We start from the raw sequence: 24,467 nt of genomic DNA on the forward strand, positions 1-24,467 counted from the left end.
TAAAGGCCTTTCCTATAATGCTTTTAATTCTCAAGGATTCATAATGTAGTCTATATTGACCGATTCCAAAAACAGGTCATATACATTTTTTTTTTACCAAGTGGCCTATGTGCGCCACCAAATTAATATTGGGCACTGCATAATAAATACACCTCGGAAAGACAAGCAAAAGTCTATTTCAAAAGCCTAGGGCCTACGTTGCAATGGTGTAGGTTTTTCGAAGCCTATAGGCACCCCACCAGGCCACCTCAGTAAAATAATTGCGCTGGCCCCAAATGCAGCCACAAATTCGAGGGGTTGGGCCAACGGGTCTGGTCTTTTTTGGAGCTAGTATATTTTTTTTAGCTTCACTGGTCGATTTCTGCAATTGAAACATGTATACTTTTTTATCTGCTTCTCAAGTAAGGCTATTTCAGGTGATGCCGTTACTGGTTGTGCTGTCATTACCTATATAAAAAAATATGGTCAGCTATTTGAGCAAACAGAACATGCTTGGTTTTAAATGCCACTAATCTTTCTTCCCCCCACAGGTAGGTATATTGCTATTTTCACAGGGAGGCAGCAAGCAAAGGGATATCCACAATCTGTAAGTTTTTATTTATTTAAATGGAATCCCATCATTGTAACCTGTTTATTGAAATGGTTTTTGTTTGGAATAGAAGATTAGGATTTTCATACATGTTGTGGCACTTGATTTCATGGGACCATTGAGTAGCCAGCTACGTTACATAGTTGTGTTTTTTTAAATCATGTATTTCTATTCGATTTTTTTTGCCTTACAATGGCTGACAAACGGAGTGCACTTTGTTGGTGCTGTGTTGTTTCATGCAAAGTTCTCTCTCTAAGTCCTCTTCATTTAGTCTTGTAAGGAGCTTATGTTCTTCACTTATTTTTGGCACTCTACCCGCATCTTATTGAACATGTAACTTCTTGCTCCCAGCCATTACCAATCATAGGGAGGTCATACTGTATTTGTGCCTCTGATGCATTTAGAACTCTTCAGAAACCTTTTTTTCCAATTGTAGTTATTGTTTCCTTTTGCAACATAACAATACAGTTGAATTACATTTGACACTAATTGACAAGCATTGAGATGTACACTATATATACGAAAATGTGGACACCCCTTCAAATTAGTCGATTCGGCAATTTCAGCCACACCCGTTGCTGACCGGTGAATAAAAATCGAGCACACAGCCATGCAATCTCCATAGACAAACATTGTAAGTAGAATGGCCTTACTGAAGAGCTCAGTGACTTTCAATGTGGTATCATCATAGGATGCCACCTTTCCAACAAGTCAGTTCATCAAATTTCTGCCCTGCTAGAGTTGTCCCGGTCAACTGTAAGTGCTGTTGTTGTTAAGTGGAAAAGTCTAGGAGCAACAACGGCTCAACCACGAAGTGGTAGGCTACACAAGCTCACAGAACGGGACCGGCGAGTGTTGAAGAGCTTAGCTCGTAAAAATTGTCTGTCCTCGGTTGCAACACTTACTACTGAGTTCCAAACTGCCTCTGGAAGCAACGTCAGCACAATAATTGTTCGTCTGGAGCTTCATGAAATGGGTTTCCATGGAAGCCTAAAATCACCATGCACAATGCCAAGCGTCGGCTGGAGTGGTGTAAAGCTCTCCGCCATTGGACTCTGGACCATTGGAAAGATGTTCTCTGGAGTGATGAATCACACTTCACCATCCGGCAGTCCGACGGACAAATCTGGGTTTGGCGGATTGAAGGAGAACGCTACCTGCCCAAATGTATAATGCCAACTGTAATGTTTGGTGGAGGAGGAATAATGGTCTGAGACCGTTTTTCATGGTTCGGGCTAGGTCCCTTAGTTCAAGTGAAGGGAAATGTTAACGTTACAGAATACAAGGACATTCTAGACAATTCTGTGCTTCCAACTTTGTGGCAACAGTTTGGGGAAGGCCCTTTCGTGTTTCAGCATGACAATGCCCCCGTCCACAAAGTGAGGTCCATACAGAAATGGTTTGTCGAGATCTGTGTGGAAGAACTTGACTGACCTGCACAGAGCCCTGATCTCAACCCCATCGAACACCTTTGGGATGAATTGGAACGCCAACTGCGAGCCAGGCCTAATCACCCAATATCAGTGTCCGACCTCACTAAGGCAATTTTGGCTGAATGGAAGCAATTCCGGCAGCAATGTTCCAACATCTAATGAAAAGCCTTCCCAGAAGAGTGGAGACTTATAGCAGCAAAGGGGGGACCAACTCCATATTAATGCTCATGATTTTGGAATGAGATGTTCCTCGAGCAGGTGTCCACATACTTTTGGTCATGTAGTGTATAGTACAGAAGATAGAAAAGGAAACAACGTTTAATTTTTCACTGACAATCCCCCGACCCTCACCACAAACATGGTATGTGTCTGCTAGCCAGCTAGTTAAACACACACAAAACTATCTAAAATGAAAAACAATGTTGGCCTAACTGTAAATGGCTAGCTAGCTAATATTATTTGTGTCTAGCTAGTTAGCCAACAAAGGCAATTTGTCCCATTGACTTAACATGGACTTCGATTACCATGATAATCAATTAGCATGCACACACCAGTGGATATTTTTCGCAGTTGGAACATGACAAACTGAAAACAGTATGAGGACCATTTATTAACATATAATGATCAAATGTTGTACAATTAACAAAAATATCAGCGCAACATGTAAATTGTTGGTTTCATAAGCTGAAATAAAAGCTCCTGCAAAAATGACCAAAGTGATGTTGTGCTTATCGGGCAGAGTTGTTGTAACTTAAGGATAAGGTCAGACGAGTCTCTCACATAATGAGGGAAAACATTGTACATATGGTCTACGAATTGTGACAGGGGTTCCAAAGGGGAGTTATTTCCTGACACTATTGGTCGTCCGGGGACTGGGCCAGTTTTTTTTGTGTATCTTAGGGACTGTGTAGATTACCCGCATGGACCAGTTTTTGCTCACCAGAAATCTGATCTCTTTGGGTGAATTCACCTTAGTGTAGGTTCTCAGTGACAATTTGTTTGATATATATACCAAAAGCTGTTTTGTGGGGTTTGTAGCGAGTGTCTTATAGAACTTCTGATCGTTCAGTTGTCTGAGTACTTCAGTCTTATACTGAACAAAAATACAACCACAACATGTTAAGTGTTAGTCCCATGTTTCATGAGCTGAAATAAAAGATCCCAGAAATGTTCCATACACAGACAAAGCTTATTTCTCTCAAATGTTGTGCACAAATTTGTTTATATCCCTGTTAGTGAGCATTTCTCCTGAAAGGTGTGACATATCATGACACTGATTAAACAGCATGGTCATTACACAGGTGCACCTTGTGTTGGGACAATAAAAGGCCACTCTAAAATGTGCAGTTTTGTCACACAACATAATGCCACAGATGTCTCATGTTGAGGGAGCTTGCAATTGGCATGCTGACTGCAAGAATGTCCACCAGAGCGGTTGCTAGATAATGTAATGTTAATTTCTCTACCATAAGCCGCCTCCAACGTCATTTTTGAGAATTTGGCAGTACGTCCAACTGGCCTCACAACCGCAGGCCATGTGTATTGCATCGTGTGGACGAGTGGTTTGCCAATGTTAACGTTGTGAACAGAGTGCCCCGTGGTGGCGGTGGGGTAATGGTATGGGCAGGCATAAGCTATGGACAACGAACACAATTGCATTTTATCAATGGCAATTTAAATGCACAGAGATACTGTGTAAACAAAATCCTGAGGCCCATTGTTGTGTCATTCATTCGCTGCCATCACCTCATGTTTCAGCATGATAATGCACAGAGGATGTCGCGAGGATTTCTACACAATTCCTGGAAGCTGAAAATGTCCAAGCTCTTTCATGGCCTGCATACTCACCAGACATGTCACCCATTGAGTTTGGAATGTTCTGGATCGACGTGTGCGACAGCGTGTTCCAGTTTCCGCCAATATCCAGCAAATTCGCACATCCATTGAAGAGGAGTGGGACAACATTCCACAGGCCACAATTAACACCCTGATCAACTCTATGCGAAGGAGATGTGTTGCACTGCATGAGGGGAATGGTGGTCACACCAGATACTGAGTGGTTTTCTGACCCACACCCCTACTTATTTGTAATTATATATTTTTTCCCCCAATTGTGATCTTGTCTCCTCTCCAATGGGCTCGGGAGGCAAAGGTCGAGTCATGCGTCCTCCGAAAAATGACCCGCCAAACCGCACTTTTTAACACCCACCCGCTTAACCTGGAAGCCAGCTGCACCAATGTGTCAGAAGAAACACTGTTCACCTGCCACAAGGAGTCGCTAGAGCGCGATGAGTCAAGTAAAGCCCCCTGGCAAAACCCTCCCCTAACCCGGATGACGCTGGGCCAATTGTGCGCCGCCCTATGGGACTCCCGATCACGGTCGGTTGTGATACAGCCCGGGATCGAACCTGGGTCTATAGTGACGCCACTAGCCCCGCGATGCAGTGCCTTAGACCGCTGTGCCACTCGGGAGGCTTTTTTTTAAAGGTGTCTGTGACAAACATATGCATATCTTTATTCCCAGTCATGTGAAATCCATGGATTAGGCCTTCATTTATTTATTTAAATTGACTGATTTCCTTATGAACTGTAACTCAGTAAAATCTTTGAAATTGTTGCATTTATATTTTGTTCAGTATATTTAGTAAACATATGAGACAGGAATGGCCAACAGTGCAATCCAAAACCGGAGCTGCCTATCAAATTTTGCTAGGTAATAAATTGCTCAAACACAAACACTACATAAACAACATGAGTCCTTGATAATGCATCTAATATCTAATCTGTTTTTATTTATTTTTCTTTTTGTCAAGTTTAACATAACCTATACTTTGGGTCATGCTTGTGTCTTACCTGTTTGTGGAGGTTGAGTTTGTCTTTCACAGCACCCAAACTCTCTACAAGTGGGCAGGGCAAGACAGGGACTAATGGACAGAGGATGGAAAATGGTGAAAGAGTATCGTGGGTTTAAATAGGGACTAACATTTCTCAATAGTGAATCTAGCTCGCTAACGTTAGCTACAGTAGATAGCTCGCTAGCAAAAACTAGTTAGCTAACATTACAGGCTATGTTGTTTGGCTAGCTGAAGAAAAAACGAAGAGTAGCCTACATTATGTATTGTTTTTTCATAGTAGTTTATTTAATTATCTTAGCTAGCGAATAGCTAACATTTACCCAAGAGCCATGTAGCCTATTTAAAGATATGGCTCTGGTTAAAACTGTCGCATGGTTCCCAGTTGAAACAGTTCGGCAATATAATTTTTTTTCTTGAGGCAAGTCAAAGTTCGGTAGCCGAAGTCTATGCTCCTTCATCTGTGATTGGTCAACAGTACTACTCCTAGTAGGAGTGTAAACTATGGATGGGATTCTTCAATTAAGTGTTTGTTGTCATTTAAAGAGAGGCAACTACTTTCCATTCAAATTTTTTCACTTGAGAAATACTGCACCAGACATCTTAGTTAAGTGTAAAATTGCGTGACTAAGACCTCCTTGTCAAAAACGTTACAATTAGTTTAATATTTACTAATTTATCTTAGATCAGGGCTCTCCAACCCTGTTCCTGGAGAGATATTGTCCTGTAGGTTCACACTTCAACCCTAATCTAGCACACCTGATTCTAATAATTACTGGTTGATAAACTGAATTGGGTTAGTTACAACTGGGGTTGGAGCGAAAACCTACAGGAGGGTAGCTATCCAGGAACATTGTTGGAGACTCCTGTTTTAGATTAATTCAGACTATTTTGAGGAAGTGTAAAGAGAGAGGCCCAACTCGGCAGAAAAGCTGTCTCCCTCCAGCAGGTGGCATTTTTCTTCTTTCTTTGTTTTTCTACCCACCAAGCAAGGAGTTTTTGTATGGAGGTCAATGAGAGTGTCGAATTTGGTCAACAACAAAAAATGTATGCCTTATTTGCTACATGAGGTTTATTTGATTGAATAGAAGTTGTGTAATGCTTAGGGTGTTAAGAGTGTACTGATATAAGTAGGACAAGTGACATCCCTGAAATTTTGAGAAAAAACAGATGGCTATTCATATTGATGGCAAGAGGCTTGTGGCATAGCATCTCTCTCCATTGAATACAGGCAGTTGACATCAACAACTCTCATCAAATATTCAAACAAGTATTAAAATAATGAAATGTATCCACCAATCCAACGAAAGGATAGGCAAGAGCTAGACTACCATGCCGCTTTGTGGACGAGGACTCTCATTGTTAGGGAGGAGAGACAAGTACTGTATATTGTCAGTATAGCCATAATATTTGATACTGGCTGTGTTGTTGCTACTGCATCTCAAGAGGGACAAACAGTAATGTTGCTGCTTTTTCTCGTTTTTCAAGCTAAGGTATTTAAGAGACTATGTAAGGCACAGATGTTGCTTTGCCTAGCCAAGTTCTGCTAGAAGCAAACCGAACACGTCGGTTATCTCCAACCATCCGCACTTCCCTAGTGTTTCTTTGACCAAATTAGAATTATATGCACAAGCATCCTACTGGTTCCAAAATGAACCCTTCTTTGAAAAGGGTTTCCCAAGCCACCCGTCACATCTGCAAAGTTTAAAGAACGATCTGATGGCAGAGTATGGGTTCTTCAATTAACCTACAGGTTCATGAAATAACCTTAAGTTTCCTTTTTTAACCTTAAATGATCTTAAGGATCAAAATCAAATACAAATGTATTGGTCACATACACGTGTTTAGCAGATGTTATGGCAGGTGTAGCGAAATGCTTGTATCCACCAGGAAGCTTTCATTTTTAGAGTGATGATGACACATGGAGGGTGGAATAGAATTTTTAATATAGATGAGTGTTTCTGAATATTGAAACCATAAGGTGTGATTACTTCAGCTATGTCCAGTTAATGGTGGCAGTAACAAGCAATCATACTATTTGTATGAATCTCCACATGACCTAATAATCATGCATATATAATTAACAATACACATGTATAAATGTGCAAAACAATATATTGCATTGACTGCTTGGTTTTGGACCAATATTGTAATCACTGCCGGTTATCCAAATAAGACGTTTTCCCAAATTACATTTATTTCTGAAGGAAAGGGACTAAATTGGTTTGTCTTATCTTGAGAACAGCGATGGATCATTATTGACTAGTAGGTTAATTAGTCACCATATACAGTCAACTCAACTCTAGAATTAGTCCTGTTTCACTGGACTCACATCAGGGGAAATGCCTTTGTTAGATTAATCATTTGTGCTTTCATTAAATAAAACAACCCAATACGCATGCTCTACTATGTGAATGTGATGGAGATAAGCTTGTCTTTTTTGTGTGTCAGATATGATTTGTGTCAGTGGCATCTGCACACCCAGCCACAACCTGGAAACTAGCTAATGAATGCGCTCGATTCCGTGATGTCGCCGACACTGGTGCCCTCGTTGATTTCCTGTCCTGGGGCAAACTGCCCTTTTGTGTGAACCCTGATCACAGGCTTGAGCTGATACACTAGCCTCCTGACCGGTGCGGTTGTTAGTTCAATGCGGTTTTAGGATTGCTTAGTGTAGGCCACCGTATACATTTGGGTAGAGATAGGGGTGAATAGCTGCATAGTTTTTTAAGTAGAGTCACATTCTAAGCAGCGTTGCTTGTTTGTTTCAACGTCGAAATAATGAACGCATAGATGTTTTAGCAGATGCGCTGATTTTACACACACACACACACACATATTCCCACACGACGCACTACTAGCCTATATTTTCCATGTAGGCTATTATTTTTTATTTCTTCCACCAACGATTTACGTTGTATTGATGCTCTTTAAAGAGTTATAAAACATAGGCCTGACTAAAACATGGAAATAATATATGTAAATTATAATGTCAGATATTAAACCACCTCAACCGAACTTGTAGGCTACTATGTAGGTGTTTGTAGCCTATTGAACATACATTTTGGCCAAATACAGCCTAACTCGAATAAAGGTTTCGCCATGATGTAAATATGTTTACAAAAAAAGAATCTGACTGTGGAACAGTATGCATTTTCTGTAACTGTTTAATTTAAAGAGGTTGGAAAATATGTTCAACTCTACAGTCATATATTCAGTTTCTATACATGAGCCTCATGCAATTATTTCCTTTCCTTCAAAGACTATTTCAGCATGCCAAATGTGAACGACTGCAGTGTTTTCTTCCAGCAAGTGCGCATTTTGATGTCAAACATTGTCTCTTCTAACATCTGTGACCTCTTTGTCAACCAACGGCTGTCAATTTACGAGACTGGTTTTAATGGAAAAAAAACGAGACATAGCCACATTGGTCTTAAAAATCTCTTCCGGCTATTCGACCCTGTGTTGTCGGATTTAACCCTGGTTGTCTGCCAAACTTGAATGCCCGGGTGTTATTATTAGAAGTGGACGTGGTAAATATAAAGACGAAGATTAAACAATCTGACGCACATTTGCGGGGATATTCTAATTCACCGTACATTCTCCATGAGCACCAAACTGGGGAAAGTGATTACCAATTACAAGAGCATCCCTGAATTGTGTTTATTGCGCTCCTCATACTCTGATACACCCCTATGCAAGTCCTGTTGTCACTTATGATCGTGTAATAGTGTTTCTGACTTAAACACGAGACTGTAATATAATTACGTGTTAGATAGGATCACCCATAATCCTTTATAACAGGGTTTAAAATAGGGTAGAAGTTCACCATGGAATACCCCAAGTGAAGTCACAAACTCGGGATTAGCCTATATTTTATTTTTTTAAAGGAAAGAGAACGGAATGCTGTCATCCTTACATCATGAAGTGAAACCTATTTCATATGGCAAAGATGCAAATAGTAATAATTTATTCCACAGTGATGTTTAAAGATGTGCTTAGTTGTTGAAGGCTATTATTACATTGTCAGAAAACCCAGGTGTATTGATGTCTGTAGGCCTACTCGTTAAATGTTTATTTTTGGGCCTATAGACACATTGATTTGGCTATGAATTGGAATTAAACAGACATCAACCTCTGTTTTTAAACTAATCGATGTATTGTTATCACCAGTGACTCAAGCCATGTGACCATGAACTGTTGCTCCTATTGTCTAAACTAAATGAGTGTTGGTTGAGAATGAATAGCAGCGTTCAACTGCAAAGCATGACCATTTCTGTAAGGCATTGTTTTCTGGTTTGTTATATATATTTTTTTGTTGCATTAAATTAAATTTGGTTTGGAAACCCATTGAAAAGTAGACGTTTGCCTACTGTTGACTGTTGGATAATCTAACCTATTGTCTATGGATAATCTAACGGATAACCTCAATTAATCACCAGATTTACCTCAGCTAATTATGTATACAGCCTTCTTCCGTGACATGAGTTATTATAAAAAATGATAGCCAAAATGTGGATAATGCAAAAGATATTGCCATATTTCTAGACAAATTTAAAGCCAGATTTGGGTAAAGTGGGATGCAGTGCAGTCTAAAATAAAGATGTGGCAAGCAGAATGAGGTTAAAGATTATTGGACATTATGCCGATGTGCTATGCTATGTGCTAGTAGTAGCCCGAAGGTCGAAGAGCAGAAGTGAGAATGGGAAATCCAAAGATCATCTACTGATCATCTTGAAATGTTCCTTTGTTGTTATTTTAAATTAGCCTAATACAACCTCAGGGTCTTTACTAAACTATACATGAGAGTCAACGCGTTCAATGGTTTAGACCTAGCCTACTCCAATCAGGCCTTCATCAACTAACCTGAATTTATTATCGATTTTTTTTTTGTGGAGGTTTGAGTGAAATACCAATGCCCCCCCCCCCCCCCAAAAAAACACATTTTTTTTTTTTTTTGTGTGGTTAAAGCCAGGAGTTGGGATGGGGAATAATTGTTCTTTATTCAATCATTTGTCTCCAGCTCTGTGCACTCGTTTATCAAAAGTACCATACATAATTCCCCTCATTCTTTGTTACTTCTAGGTTAGACTACTGCAATGCTCTACTTTCCGGCTACCCGGATAAAGCACTAAATAAACTTCAGTTAGTGCTAAATACGGCTGCTAGAATCCTGACTAGAACCAAGAAATTTGATCATATTACTCCAGTGCTAGCTTCCCTACACTGGCTTCCTGTTAAGGCAAGGGCTGATTTCAAGGTTTTACTGTTAACCTATAAAGCGTTACATGGGCTTGCTCCTACCTATCTTTCCGAGTTGGTCCTGCCGTACATACCAATACGTACGCTACGTTCACAAGACGCAGGCCTCCTAATTGTCCCTAGAATTTCTAAGCAAACAGCGGGAGGCAGGGCTTTCTCCTATAGATCTCCATTTTTATGGAACAGTCTGCCTACCCATGTGAGAGACGCAGACTCGGTCTCAACCTTTAAGTCTTTACTGAAGACTTATCTCTTCAGTAGGTCATATGATTGAGTGTAGCCTGGCCCAGGAGTGTGAAGGTGAACGGAAAGGCTCTGGAGCAACGAACCGCCCTTGCTGTCTCTGCCAGGCCGGTTCCCCTCTCTCCACTGGGATTCTCTGCCTCTAACCCTGTTACAGGGGCTGAGTCACTGGCTTGCTGGTGCTCTTTCATGCCGTCCCTAGGAGGGGTGCGTCACTTGAGTGGGTTGAGTTACTGACGTGATCTTCCTGTCTGGGTTGGCGCCCCCCCTTGGTTTGTGCTGTGGTGGAGACCTTTGTGGGCTATACTCGGCCTTGTCTCAGGATTGTAAGTTGGTGGTTGAGGATTTCCCTCTAGTGGTGCGGGGGCTGTGCTTTGGCAAAGTGGGTGGGGTTATATCCTTCCTATTTGGCCCTGTCCGGGGGTTTCTTCGGATGGGGCCACAGTGTCTCCTGACCGCTCCTGTCTCAGCCTCCAGTATTTATGTTGCAGTAGTTTGTGTCGGGGGGCTAGGGTCAGTTGGTTACCTGGAGTACTTCTCCTGTCTTATCCAGTGTCCTGTGTGAATTTAAGTATGCTCTCTCTAATTCTCTCGTTCTCTCTTTCTCTCTGAGAACCTGAGCCCTAGGACCATACGTCAGGACTACCGGGCATGATGACACCTTGCTGTCCCCAGTCCGCCTGGCCTTGCTGCTATTCCAGTTTCAACTGTTCTGCCTGTGGTTACGGAACCCCTACCTGTCCCAGACCTGCTGTTTTCAACTCTTAATGATCGGCTATGAAAAGCCAACTGAGATTTATTCCTGATTATTATTTGACCATGCTTGTCATTTATGAACATTTTGAAAATCTTGGCTCTCTCTAATTTTCTCCTTCTCTCTTTCTTTCTCTCGGAGGACCTGAGCCCTAGGACCATACGTCGGGACTACCGGCTGTGGTGACTCCTTGCTGTCCCCAGTCCGCCTGGCCTTGCTGCTATTCCAGTTTCAACTGTTCTGCCTGCGGTCATGGAACCCCTACCTGTCCCAGACCTGCTGTTTTCAACTCTTAATGATCGGCTATGAAAAGCCAACTGAGATTTATTCCTGATTATTATTTGACCATGCTTGTCATTTATGGAAATTTTGAAAATCTTGGCTCTCTCTAATTTTCTCCTTCTCTCTTTCTTTCTCTCGGAGGACCTGGGCCCTAGGACCATGCGTCGGGACTGCCGCCCGTGGTGACTCCTTGCTGTCCCCAGTCCGCCTGGCCTTGCTGCTATTCCAGTTTCAGCTGTTCTGCCTGCGGTTATGGAACCGCCACCTGTCCCAGACCTGTTGTTTTTCAACTCTTGATGATCGGCTATGAAAAGCCAACTGAAAATTATTCATGATTATTATTTGACCATGCTTGTCACTTATGAACATTTTTGAACATCTTGGCATAGTTCTGTTATAATCTCCACCCGGCACAGCCAGAAGAGGACTGGCCACCCCTCATAGCCTGGTTCCTCTCTAGGTTTCTTCCTAGGTTTTGGCCTTTCTAGGGAGTTTTTCCTAGCCACCGTGCTTCTACACCTGCATTACTAGCTGTTTGGGGTTTTAGGCTGGGTGTCTGTACAGCACTTCGAGATATTAGCTGATGTACGAAGGGCTATATAAAATAAAATTGATTGATTGATTGATTCTTTGAATGGATATTTCTCCCAACAATGGGAGCCTATACTGTAACATTTTGGGATTTGGTTTCTGTATGGCAGTGATACCTGGCTCAGCTGCATGGCTAATGAACACTGTAGCCATCGTTTTCTGACCCTTCAAGACATATAAGCCTCAGCTCCTAATGCTGTTTCTAATATTAATAATACTAATATTAATACATTAATCATTTTAATAACAGTAGGCTATTAATAATAACAGTAATAGTAATAACAAAAATAATAATAAATCATTAATGATAGGAAATGTGTTTGCTTGTGCTTAAGTAGCTTTTTATTATGCAATTCATTACAGTTGTATTATGGTCATACTGTTCTATTTGGGGCTCACATGTTTAACCACAGTTAGCTGAAATCATTTATTATTTTCTTAGGTTTGAACTTTTTTGTTGTTACTGCCACATTTATTTATCCATAGGGGATAGTCATATTGAATTAGGTTTTGGACAGTGGTATAAAGTAACTAAGTAAAAATACTTTGAAGTACTACTTAGTATTTTTGGGGGGTATCTGTACTTAATTTCATTTATTTGATCAAAATGTTATTTAACTAGGCAAGTCAGTTAAGAACAATTTCTTATTTACACTGACGGCCTACCCTGGGCAAACACTAACCCGGACGACACTGGGCCAATTGTGCGCCGCTCTATGGGACTGTTGTGATACAGCCTGGAATCAAACCAGGGTCTGTAGTGACACCTCTAGCACTGAGATGCAGTGCCTTAGACCGCTGTGCTACTATTTATATTTTTTACAACTTTTACTTTTACTCCACTACATTCCCAAAAGAAAATATATACGTTTTACTCCATACATTTTCCTTGACACCGAAATGTACTCGGTTCATTTTGAATGCTTAGAAGGACAGAAAAATGGTCAAATTCACAGACTTATCAAGAGACAATCCCTGGTTGCCTCCCGAGTGGTGCAGTGGTCTAAGGCACAGCATTGCAGTGCTTGAGCCATCACAACAGACCCGGGTTTGATCCCAGGCTGTGCCGCGACCAGGAGAAACATGAGGCGGTGCACAATTGGCCCAGCGTCGTCTGGGTTAGGGGAGGGTTTGGCCCGCCGGGATGTCCTTGTCCCATCGAGCTCTAGCGACTCCTTGTGGCGGTCCGGGCGCATGCACACTGACTTTGTTTGCCAGTTATACAGTGTTTCCTCCGACACATTGGCGGGTTAAGTAAGCTGTGTGACTTGGCAGGGTTGTGTTTCGGAGGACTTTTGACAGGGTTGTGTTTTGGAGGACGCATGGCTCTTGACCTTTGCCTCTCCCGAGTCCATACGGGAGTTGCAGCGATGGGACAAGACCGTACCTACCAATCGGGGAGAAAAAGTAAAAAAATGTAAGTTCAAAACATTTGGTTGAGTAAGTTTGAGGGGTGAACGTAGCACTTTGGGATGTGTGAAACTTACTCCTCAGCCTCGTTAGTTAGCTTTTGAGGTGGCGCGAAGTGTTTGTGAGTCCGAGGTTCCAAGTTCGGGCCAGGTATGGGCCGAATAGGTAGGAAGTGGTACTCTCTAAGCAATCAGCGTGACGTCCCATATGTCTTGAACGCTCGGAAGTCAGCGATTTCTGAGATCCCAGTTGTTTTGAACATGGCAGTCTCAGTGGAGGGAGAGAGAGCGGTTGAGGGCCTCTCCCGGTTCCTGCTATCTCCTTTCTTTTCTCCAGTGAGACTGACCAGAGAGTGGGTACCGTCTTCCACCTGATTGAAAAACCCGAGTCGCACCGCATCTCATGCATAAATTCATGTTGTTCCTATGACCAGAGAAATTGAGATATTCATAGATATTAAAATAGACACAACGAGCTGCTAATAATAACAAAAACGCAGGGCACACTTGGCTACTCTTTCATTGCCGCACAAGTGGACGTAGGAAGAAGTGCGTTTTATGTTTTTTTTTAAATGTTGAATAAAAGTGTTGATAGTGCTGAATAAATATTTAGACATGAACTCACTCGTAAAAACAGCATCTCTTTGCTGTGTTCTTTGACAGTCTCTCTCTGGTAATGGTTTTAAAAGTTATGACATTTCACAAGAAATGGAGAAAAGGGGGAACAACTAGTCGCCATTAAAGAGCAGAGAAGACTCACAGGGTTGGTATCCTCTCCTTTAGACAAGATGTTGGAAACCAACTACATTAGGGCAGAGGGTTTTTATATTAGTTTTATACAGTGCAGTTGTATTTTTAAGTGAACATGGCTGGCAACGGTTTTGACCTTAGAAAAAAAAAATATATTAAACGAAATACAGACAAGACAATGACAAGACAACCATAAAAAATCTGACCATTTTGTGAGGTGAAAACTCTTTCGAGATTTTTTTTTGTATTAGAATCCTATCCTAAGTTCATATGTCTTGTTGTGCTTCTCTCCAGGCGTATATGTCCTAGCTCCAAACACAGACCACGCTGAGGACTTCTCTGCCTTCCCACTGGGCACACACTAGTTGATTCAAAGTTGTTTCCACGTCATTTCAATGAAATTACATTGACCCAACATGGAATAAATGTTGAGTTGACGTCTGTGCCCAGTGGCTTAGCTTACCAAGATGACGATTCCCCCTGTTGACATTTGCCTCCTGGTGAAATGGGTTGCACTCTAACTCTTATTTAAGCACTGTTGTTTGGATTTTTTCTATTCCAACACTGGTTATTTTGTACATTTTGTTGTTATTTCTCCTCCCGGCTTGTTTTCTGATAGAAGCACTATGAAGGAAATGTTCAGTTAGGCCTGTGACAAGAAATGCGCTGCTGATGTTGATGGCTTGTCTCATCATGCTTTTCCCACTGCTATATTGAGGATAACGAGTTACCTGTCTAACATAACACAGAGTGTGTTCTTTAATGGAAGCCTCTCCAACAAAATCCAGGTAGAATCAGGAAGGGCAGCTGTCTAGGCCCCTTACTTTTTTCAATCTTAACTAACGACATGCCACTGGCTATGTGTAAAGTGTGTCTATGTATGCTGATTACTCAGCACTATACACGTCAGCTACCACAGTGACTGAAATGACAGCAACACTAAACAAAGAGCTGCAGATAGTTTCAGAATGGGTGGCAAGGAATACGTTTGTTCTAAATATTTCAAAAACTTAAAGCATTGTATTTGAGACAAATCATTCATTAAACCCTAAACCTAAACTAAATCTTGTAATGAATAATGTGGAAATTGAGCAAGTTGATGAGACTAAACTGCTTGGAGTAACCCTGGATTGTAAACTGTCATGGTCAAAACATATTGATACAACAGTAGCTACTGTAGGATGGGGAGAAGTCTGTCTATAATAAAGCGCTACTCTGCATTCTTAACAGCACTATCAACAAGGCAGGTCCTACTGTCACGATCGTGTGTTGAATAAACTGACCAAGGCGTAGAGTTCCACATGTTTAATAAATGAAACTCACCAAAACAATACAGAACAAAACGAACGTGAAGCTATGCAGTGCTCACAAGCAACAATACATAAACAAGATCCCACAAAAACCCAGTGGGAAAAGGCTGCCTAAATATGATCCCCAATCAGAGACAAAGATAGACAGCTGCCTCTGATTGGGAACCATACCAGGCCAACATAGAAATACAAAAACTAGAGTACCCACCCTAGTCACACCCCGACCTAACCAAATTAGAGAATAAAAGGCTCTCTAAGATCAGGGCGTGACACCTACAGGCCCTAGTTTTGTCGCACCTGGACTACTGTTCAGTCGTGTGGTCAGATGCCACAAAGAGGGACTTAGGAAAATTGAAATTGGCTCAGAACAGGGCAGCACGGCTGGCCCTTGGATGTACACAGAGAGCTAACATTAAGAATATGCCAATCTCTCCTGGCTCAAAGTGGAGGAGAGATTGACTTCATCAATACTTGTATTTGTGAGAGGTATTGACATGTTGAATGCACCGAGTTGTCTGTTTGAACTACTGGCACCCAGCTCGGACACCCATGCATACACCACAAGACATGCCACCAAGTCCAGAACAGACTATGGGAGGCGCACAGTACTACATAGAGCCATGACTACATGGTAATCTATTCCACATCAAGTAACTCATGCCAGCAGTAAAATTTGAATTTAAAAAGCAGATAAAAATACACCTTATTGAACATCGGACACTGTGAAGCAACATAAACATAGACACATGCATACAAACACACGCTAACATATGCACTATACACATATGTACATATGGATTTTGTGTTGTAGATATGTGGTAGTAGAGTATAGGCCTGAGGGCATACACTTAATGTATTGTGAAATCTGTTATGAATGTATTGTAATGTTTTTAAAATGTATAACTGCCTTAATTTTGCTGGACCCCAGGAAGAGTAGCTGCTGCCTTGGCAGCACCTAATGGGGATCCATAATAAATACAAATACAAAATACACTAACGTCGGCCTTGCACAGCAGTTGCGCAGCCTCAGACCATAGAATATTGGCAGTCATTTTCTGATAATTTCCCAATGATTCTATGAATGACCACCATTCGTCGACACCAGGCAGGGGATCTGCTGCACACGGCTGACTGTTTGAGTTGGTCTGTTTTGTCCTTTACACACTTGAGTCTTACCAGTTACAGTTAGGGGTGTTCTACATTATGTCCCTCAGTGGTGATTTCATAGATGTACAGCTACAGGCTGAACATTCAGATCACTCATCACAGCAAACACTAGGGCTGTGTTTACACAGGCCTAATTCTGATCTTTTGACCAATCCGATCAAATTGTTGCAAAAAATCTGTTCGGCTGCCTGTGTAAACACAGCTTAAGAACAGGAAAAACATACTCTCCTGTGATCAGCAACCACTATCCAGCTGTGAAGTATACAATATATGTACAGAATTCAAGATTAAAGGCACAACGCTTGGAAAATTGTGAGCAGTGAAAAGCGAGGGGTGCCCATGAACAGAAAATATAGGTGTTTTTGTACAGGATGTCACCATGCTTTAATAATTGACACGTCAGAATCTGGTTCAAAGTAAATAACTGTCAAATACAATGGTGAGTATAAGTGGTGGTATTTTATTTAAAAAGGCTGGTATATTTCATGTTCTCTGAGCAGATATTTATTACATGATAATCATGAATGAGATGAAGCCCCTTTAGGAACATCTTGTATGTTATACTGATTACTAAGGATCAAAAGAAGTACAAAAATATTTAAACTGTAAATAAGTCATTTGATATACTGAAAACAATGAATTAGTACTTTTAAGTACAGCAGCTCAGCAAAAAAGACATCTGACTGGAAGCTTCACTGGAGAATGAAAGAAATCTGGGGCATTTTAAGTGAAACACAACAGTGCAGAATGCCATTGATTATTCCAGAGAGTGGAATCGTAGAAGTTCTTCTTTGCGTTACATTTCCATCTGCAACATTCTGAAAGATGGTCTCAAAAGAGCATACCCCGAGTAGAGACTGTGCTTGTTCTAGATTGCCTACTTGAGCTAGGCTTTTCTCAAATGATTTAATCTACAAAACACCTCAACTCCCAAACAACTGGGCATGAACTCATATCATACAAAGGTTAAGAAGACATCTGAGCAGTGCCTAGCTCAGAAGGACCTTCAACAAGTAGATTGACATGTTAGTTAGTTCAGGATCACTCTGGGTTGCTATGGCATCATTCTACTAGTACTTAAACAAGCAGGCAGCGAGTATGTACATCTGAAATGACACTATTCCCACTACTTATGGCAAGGACTAGTAGTGCACTATACAGGGAATCAAGTGTTTTAAGACACACACACCATTTATGTTATACTTTTGCTCCATTATATAAACAGTGAAATCTAAAAAAAATAAGTGCCCTGTTATAAAAGGGTTGGCAAATTTAATTGCAAACTAACCAAACACGGTTTACATCTTCATCATATCTGATAACTCGTTCTTCCTATTCCCAATTAGAGACATCGGATTTCCTCAACATCCCTTAATCAACATTGACTGGACTGGTTCAAGTAAAAATGAACCCAGACCACTCTTAAGAAATTAAAGCAAAATCTCAATTTGCAGGAGCTGTAGGTAGACTGGACTCATGTAGAACTCCTTTAAGGATTCCGGAACACCAGGCTCTAGCTATGGTTATGGATTGACTGAAGGGACACACAGTTACTCCCAGGCAGAGATAAAAGGGACATACAGATCATACAAAACCTCAATAATAGTACATGGTCTTCTTTCCATTAACAATTAAGAATGACACCATATGCAAGAGTTCACTATGCATACCATCTGTCCATTCCAATCCTAATAAAGGACATGTGGGCAACTAAGAGAAGAGGTTGAGTAGAGACAAATCTCGCACACAAACACAACAGCATAGAACAGAGCAGTGAGACGTACGATGAAAGAGGAGAGGGAAGGGAAATTGATACCATAGTCTCATAAAGCGCATTGATTGTAAAGAACAGAGTTTTCCATCCTCTGGACACAATGCGTCTGTTAGGAGGGAAATTAAGGTAGAGGCGTGGATCAGAAAACCAGTCAGTATCTGGTGTGACCACTATTTGCCTCATACAGCGCAACATATGTCCTTTGCATAGAGTTGATCAGGCTGTTGATTGTGGCCTGTGGAATGTTGTTCCACTCCTCTTCAATGGCTGTGCAAAGTTGCTGGATATTGTCGGGAACAGGAACGCGTTGTCGTACACGTCGATCCAGAGCATCCCAATCAAGCTCAATGGGTAACATGTCTGGTGAGTATGCAGGCCATGGAAGAACTGGGACATCTCAGCTTCCAGGAATTGTGTACAGGTCCTTGCAACATGGGGCCGTGCATTATCATGCTGAAACATGAGGTGATGGCGGCGAATGAATGGCACGACAATGGGCCTCGGGATCTAGTCACGGTATCTCTGTGCATTAAAATTGCCATCGATAAAATGCAATTGTGTTCGTTGTCCTTAGCTTATGCCTGCCCATACCATAATCCCACTGCCACCATGGAAAACTCTGTTCACAACGTTGACATCAGAAACCGGTCACCCACACAACACCATACATGTAGTCTGCGGTTGTGAGACCAGTTGGAATTCTCTAAAACAGTGGATCCCAAACTTTTTATAGTCCCGTACTCCCTCAAACATCCAACCTCAAGCTGCGTACCGCCTCTAGCACCAGGGTCAGTGTACTCTCAAATGTTGTTTTTTGCCATCATTGTAAGCCTGCCACACACACACTATAATATACATTTATTAACCATAAAAATGAGTGTGAGTTTTTGTCACAACCCGGCTCGTGGGAAGTGACAAAGCTCTCTTATAGGACCAGGGCACAAATAATAAGATAATAATAATCTATAATTTTGCTCTTTAGTTAGCCATCTTACATATAAAACCTTATTTGTTTATCAAAAATTGTGAATAACTCACCACAGGTTAATGAGAAAGGAATGCTTGAAAGGATGCACATAACTCTGCAATGTTGGGTTGTAGTGTAGAGAGTCAAATCATATTTTATTGGTCACATACACATGGTTTGCAGATGTTAATGCGAGTGTAGTGAAATGCTTGTGCTTCTAGTTCCGACCATGCAGTAATATCTAACAAGTAATCTAACAATTTCACCACAACTACCTTATACACACAAGTGTAAAGGAATGAATAAGAATATGTACATATAAATATATGGATGAGTGATGGCCGTGCGGCATAGGCAAGATGCAGTAGATGGTATGAGTACAGTACATACATATGAGATGAGTAATGTAGGGTATGTAAACATTATATAATGTGGCATTGTTTAAAGTGACTAGTGATACATTTATTACATCCAATTTTTTATTATTAAAGTGGCTAGAGATTTGAGTCAGTATGTTGGCAGCAGCCACTCAATGTTAGTGATGGCTGTTAAACAGTCTGATGGCCTTGAGATAGAAGCTGTTTTTCAGTCTCTTGGTCCCAGCTCTGATGCACCTGTACTGACCTCACCTAATGGATGATAGTGGGGTGAACAGGCAGTGGCTTGGGTGGTTGTTGTCCTAGATGATCATTTTGGCCTTCCTGTGACATCGGGTGGTGTAGGTGTCCTGGAGGGCAGGTAGTTTGCCCCTGGGGATGCGTTGTGCAGACCTCACTACCCTCTGGAGAGCCTTATGGTTGTGGGCGGAGCAGTTGCCGTACCAGGCGGTGATACAGCCCGAAAGGATGCTCTCGATTGTGCATCTGTAAAAGTTTGAGTGTTTTCGGTGACAAGCCAAATTTCTTCAGCCTCCTGAGGTCTATGTGGGTGGACCATTTCAGTTTGTCCGTGATGTGTACGCCGAGGAACTTAACTTTCCACCTTCTCCACTACTGTCCCGTCGATGTGGATAGGCAGGTGCTTCCTCTGCTGTTTCCTGAAGTCCACGATCATCTCCTTTGTTTTGTTGACATTGAGTGTGAGGTTATTTCCTGACAACACTCCGAGGGCCCTCCCTGTAGGCCGTCTTGTCGTTGTTGGTAATCAAGCCTACCACTGTAGTGTCGTCTGCAAACTTGATGATTGAGTTGGAGGCGTGCATGGCCACGCAGTCATGGGTGAACAGGGAGTACAGGAGAGGGCTGAGAACGCACCCTTGTGGGGCCCCAGAGTTGAGGATCAGCGGGGTGGAGATGTTGTTTCCTACCCTCACCACCTGGGGGCGGCCTGTCAGAAGGTTGAGACCCAGGGTCTCGAGCTTAATGACGAGTTTGGAGGGTACTATGGTGTTAGATGCTGAGCTGTAATCAATGAACAGCATTCTTACATAGGTATTTGTCTTGTCCAGATGGGTTAGGGCAGTGTGCAGTGTGATTGCGATTGCGTTGTCTGTGGACCTATTGGGTCAGTAAGCAAATTGGAGTGGGTCTAGGGAGTCAGGTAGGGTGGAGGTGATATGATCCTTGACTTGTCTCTCAAAGTACTTCATGATGACTGAAGTGAGTGCTAAGGGGCAATAGTCGTTTAGCTCAGTTACCTCAGCTTTCTTGGGAACAGGAACAATGGTGGCCCTCTTGAAGCATGTGGTAACAGGAGACTGGGATAGGGATTGATTGAATATGTCCGTAAACACACCAGCCAGCTGGTCTGCGCATGCTCTGAGGACGCGGCTAGGGATGCCGTCTGGGCCGGTGTGTCTGGGCCGGTCTGGGCCGAGGGTTAACATGTTTAAATGTTTTACTCTCGTTGGCTGCGGTGAAGGAGAGCCCGCAGGTTTTGGTAGCGGGCCGTGTCAGTGGCACTGTATTGTCCTCAAAGCGAGCAACGAAGCTGTTTAGTTTGTCTTTGAGCAAGACATCGGTGTTAGTCTTAAATCATTTTCCACACACAGTCTGTGCCTGTATTTAGTTTTTATGCTAGTGAGGGCGGAGAATCCACTCTCACATAGGTACGTGGTTGCGAAGTGCATCAGTGTCTTAAAACGTCTTTGGGGTAGGGGGCAGTATTTACACGTCCGGATGATAAGCATGCCCAGAGTAAATGGCCTGCTACAAAGCCATAAAAGCTAGGATATGCATATTATTAGTAGATTTGGATAGAAAACTCGGAAGTTTCTAAAACTGTTTGAATGATGTCTGTGAGTATAACAGAACTCATATGGCAGGCAAAAACCTGAGAAAAAATCCAAACAGGAAGTGGGAAATCGGAGGTTGGTCGATTTTCAACTCAGCTCCTATTGAAGATACAGTGGGATATAGGTAATGTTGCACTTCCTAAGGCTTCCACTAGATGTCAACAGTCTTTAGAACCTTGTTTGATGCTTCTACCGTGAAGTGGGGGCGAATGAGAGGGGATTGAGTAAGTTCTATCATGAGCTGAACATGAGCTGACCATGCGCGTTCATGTGAGAGCGAGCTCTGTTCCATCGCACTTCTGAAGACAAAGGAACTCTCCGTTTGGAACATTATTGAAGAATTATCATCCTAAACATCCTAAAGATTGATTCAATACTTCGTTTGTCATGTTTTTACGGACTGTAATATAACTTTTTAAACTTTTTGTCTGTACTTTGCCCACGCGTTGTTAGTTTGGGAAGTGTACTGAATGCTAGAACAACAAGGAGGAATTTGGACATAATCGAACAAAACAAACATTTATTGTGGAACTGAGATTCCTGGGAGTGCATTCTGATGAAGATCATCAAAGGTAAGTGAATGTTTATAATGTTATTTCTGACTTCTGTTGACTGCACAATATGGTGGATATATTTGTGTCTTGATTGGGCTCTGCTCAGATTATTGCATGGTTTGCTATTTCCGTAAAGCTTTTTTGAAATCTGACACAGCGGTTGCATTAAGGAGAAGTGCATCTAAAATTCCATGCATAACAGTTGTATCTTTTAGCAATGTTTATTATGAGTATTCCTGTAAATTGATGTGGCTCTCTGTAAAATCAAAGGATGTTTTTGAACTTCTGAACGTAACGTGCCAATGTAAACTCAGATTTTTGGATATAAATATGAACTTTACCGAACAAAACATACATGTATTGTGTAACATGAAGTCCTATGAGTGTCATCTGATGAAGATCATCAAAGGTTCGTGATTAATTTGATCTATATTTCTGCTTTTTGTAAATCCTCTCTTTGGCTGGAAAAATGGCTGTGTTATTCTGTGAATAGGCACTCACCTAACATAATCGTTTGGTTTGCTTTCGTCGTAAAGCCTTTTTGAAATCGGACACTGTGGCTGGATTTACAACAAGTGTATATTTAAAATGGTGTAAAATACATGTATGTTTGAGGAATTTTAATCATGGGATTTCTGTTGTTTTGAATTTGACGCCCTGCAGTTTCACTGGCTGTTGAAGAGGTGGGACGCTACCGTCTCACGTACCCTAGAGAGGTTTGTTAACAGCGCAATTTGCCAAGGCAAGAAACTCTGAGCGCAACCCTATCCAGAAACCTGGCAGTGGCTTCTGATTACATTTTCACAGTACCGCTTGTTGCAATTTTGATGAGGCTCTCTTGTTCAGATATCAGTAAGTGGACTGGAGGCAGGTCATGACAGGGATAACAAATCCAGTTGTTTGTGTCATCCGTTTCGGGAAAGTACCTGTGTAATTGCGCACTCAGCTCACTCAGGTGCTTCGCTAAATCACTTTTGACATTGTCCGTAAGTTTCAGTTCATTTGCACCCAAAAAATCATACAACGATGGAAAGACCTGTGTGTTGTCCTTGTTAATGCAGACAGAAAAGAGCTCCAACTTCTTAATCATAGGCTCAATTTTGAATATAGTTGCGGAGAGTCCCTGTAATCCTAGATTCAGATCATTCAGGCAAGAACAAACATCACCCAGATAGGCCAGTCGTGTGAGAAACTCGTCATCATGCAAGCGGTCAGACAAGTGAAAATGATGGTCGGTAAAGAGAACTTTAAACTTGTCTCTCAATTTAAAAAAATGTGTCGGGGCCTCCCGGGTGGCGCAGTAGTCTAGGGCACTGCATCGCAGTGCTAGCTATGCCACCAGAGACTCTGGGTTCGCGCCCAGGCTCTGACGCAGCCGGCCGCGACCGGGAGGTCCGTGGGGCGACGCACAATTGGCCTAGCGTCGTCCGGGTTAGGGAGGGTTTGGCCGGTAGGGATATCCTTGTCTCATCGCGCACTAGCAACTCCTGTGGCGGGCTGGGCGCAGTGGACGCTAACCAGGTCGCCAGGTGCACGGTGTTTCCTCCGACACATTGGTGCGGCTGGCTTCCGGGTTGGATGCGCGCTGTGTTAAGAAGCAGTGCGGCTTGGTTGGGTTGGGTTTCGGAGGACACATGGCTTTCGACCTTCGTCTCTCCCGAGCCCGTACGGGAGTTGTAGCGATGAGACAAGATAGTAACTACTAACACAATTCGATACCACGAAATTGGGGAGAAAAGGGGGTAAAATTCAAAATATATATATATTTCTTTAAGTGTCAATACTTTGCCAATTGATAGCCAGCGTACTTCTGTATGTTGTAAAAGCGTTACATGGTTGCTGCCCATATCATTGCATAATGCAGAAAATACACAAGAGTTCAGGGGCCTTATTTTTTTAATTGTCATGTTTCTAAATGTCTGCGCAAGAGGGACGGTTTCCTGCGAGAGAGTAACTGTTAATGTGATTGGATGTTAATTATTTGACTAGGCTACCTGTATTTGACATTGTGTTGTTATTTCGCTGAACACTAGATGGTAAAATTTTATTTCTGGCAGTGAAATGAGGCTACTCAGGCGAGAAAAAAACCTCACCCAAATGTTGGAAAATATAAATACACTATTTGAAAATGTGAAAAAAAAGTGAATCGCATCTTTATTTGGCGTACCCTGCATTGCACATACCCCCCAGTATGGGAATACCAACATTAAATTATCTAGCAACAGCTCTGGTGGACATTCCTGCAGTCAGCATGTCAATTGCACTCTCCCTCAACTTGAGACATCTGTGGCATTGTG

General features: G+C 42.0%; 1 long non-coding RNA gene across 1 annotated transcript; it reads left to right on the forward strand.

Annotated features, from left to right (window-relative positions):
- The first annotated feature begins 244 nt into the window (after positions 1-244).
- On the forward strand, positions 245-11,751 carry LOC139570852 (uncharacterized). The gene is made up of 3 exons (XR_011674175.1): positions 245-401; positions 531-586; positions 10,993-11,751. It is a non-coding gene; the product is annotated as an uncharacterized lncRNA (long non-coding RNA).
- Positions 11,752-24,467: the final 12,716 nt, after the last annotated feature.

Source organism: Salvelinus alpinus, chromosome 3, assembly GCF_045679555.1.
Source record: "Salvelinus alpinus chromosome 3, SLU_Salpinus.1, whole genome shotgun sequence".
NCBI lineage: Eukaryota > Metazoa > Chordata > Actinopteri > Salmoniformes > Salmonidae > Salvelinus > Salvelinus alpinus.